Source organism: Uloborus diversus, chromosome 5, assembly GCF_026930045.1.
Source record: "Uloborus diversus isolate 005 chromosome 5, Udiv.v.3.1, whole genome shotgun sequence".
Lineage (NCBI taxonomy): Eukaryota > Metazoa > Arthropoda > Arachnida > Araneae > Uloboridae > Uloborus > Uloborus diversus.
In genome coordinates, this window is record NC_072735.1 from 25,767,849 (window position 1) to 25,769,937 (window position 2,089).

Below are 2,089 nucleotides of genomic sequence, written 5' to 3' on the forward strand. Positions count from 1 at the left end.
AAACAAGAACTGATTCAAGAACTGTCTGTTCTTGATAAAAAATTTTTTGTTAAAAGTAATTGCTCTATATATTTTCCTGAAACAATGATTGCAGTCGGTAAAGAGACTCGCTACCTAACCTACAATGTCTTTCAAATTTTTTGCGTCTCGAAAAATTTAAAGGAACATCAGCTGATTTATTTTTCAAATCTTTTTTAAAACTTTTCAAAGCAGTATTTTAACTGATTTTCATTCTGAGACACTTACTACAGGATTTGTTTACAGTGTACTTGGATGAATTGCTCCCTACGCTTTTAAGTGTTGTTGTCAAGAAGTTAAACTAGAAGTTTTAAGTGTTGATGTAGAAGACTTGCGCTCTGAGCTTAAGATTATAAAAATTCCCCTTAAATATCAAAGCTTAAAACGAGATGAAGGGAAATGTAACCTTACTGTTTTCAGTAGTTGGTATTATGCATTCACCAGTTTGATGTAAAATGTATTCAAATTTTGGAAAAAATATTGAGTTTTCAAAACTTAGAAGCTCAGTAACGACCTCTAAAAATAATTTTTTAAGTCTGAAATTTTAATGAAAGTAAAAATTTAGTCGAACAGGGCGGAGTGGTTTCCTTTGGGTATCCTGCCTCCAACGGTACCATGATTGGCCAGGCACACCTTGCCAGTCCGGAAGAGATAGGGTTACGAACACAGAAAAACAGACGCGCACAGAAATTAATAGTATAGATACATTGTTATTTCTTTATACACCGTAGTTTTCACAACCCATTTTTTTTTTGTTGAAAAACGTAAGATATCCTATTTTACTTTGCCCCACATTTCCGTACAGCCTCTGATTAGAATATGATGTGACGGCCCGTATTTACCTGTATTTACAATATTGTGCGCCCAGTGTGCGCTAAACAACTTACCACCTTATCCCACCATGCTTTCGCCGTCAGAAACAGGAAAATCCCCACCCACCCCGCTTTTTTCTTGTTTTCTTCTCTTTGAGGAGAAGAGCACACAAAAAAAAACTGTAATGAAACGTATTAACAACTTAACAATTCTGATAATTTTTTAAAGGAAGTTATTCGAAATTAGACTGTACGAATTCACTACTAAATATTATTATTGATTTGTAAAAGTTGCATTTCAATCTGTTTTGCTTAAAATTTTGCACATTTTCAAAAATTTTAAATCATCCCGTTAAATGAAAATGAGAGTTTTGTACTTAAAAGAAAATGTTAAGAATAGTTTTGAGAATTTTTTGGCGATTGACCTCTGATGTCCGATTACAACTACAAAGATATGGTGAATCCGTATAATTTAGTTGCTGCAAAATTACAACGGGTAATCAGAGACATAGCTAGGTTTTTTTTTCACAGCGTGAAAATAGTGCTTGGCATTTTTTAGAATAGTGAAATATACGAAACCAGTGCAAACCGTACGATTGATCGATTCTAAGAAAAAATAAGTAGAAAAAAAAGGGAGGGGTGGAGTAAATAAAGTAATAAATGGAAAAGGTTGAAAGAAAAAAAAACCAGATGCAGAATTTTGATTATTTTTAGTTTTTAGTATATTTGATTTTGAAATGTTGTGGTAAAAAAATAAATAAATAAAAGAAAAAAAAACATACAAATGTAATGTTTCAAAAACTATTTTTTTTCTTTCTCACAATACCAAATTTGTCTTTAGAATACAAAGCATGAGAAAACGCTTGACTGCTTTTGAGTCGTATTTCAATGCTGATTTTTAATGTGTGAAATGCGCTTTTTAGGGGCGTCAAACATATGCGCTTGATAATAAGGGGCGCAGTTTTTTCATACATAATGACGTAAAATTTTATTTATGTGCGACGTAGTGAGCTATTAAAAAAACCGTACTATTAATTTCTTGTCAACAACCGTTCAGTTTTGTTTTGTTTACTTAAATGTTTATATTTTATAGTTTTACTATATGCCCGTCCCGACCTAGTTCGGGTAAAAAAAAAACTATCTATCTTAAATAAATATTATAAAGGTGCTATTTAATTTGAAAATTTATCGCAAGCAATATTTTTTTCTTTCACTTTTACGAGGTTTGAAACAAATTGATTTATCTCATCTCCAGATCA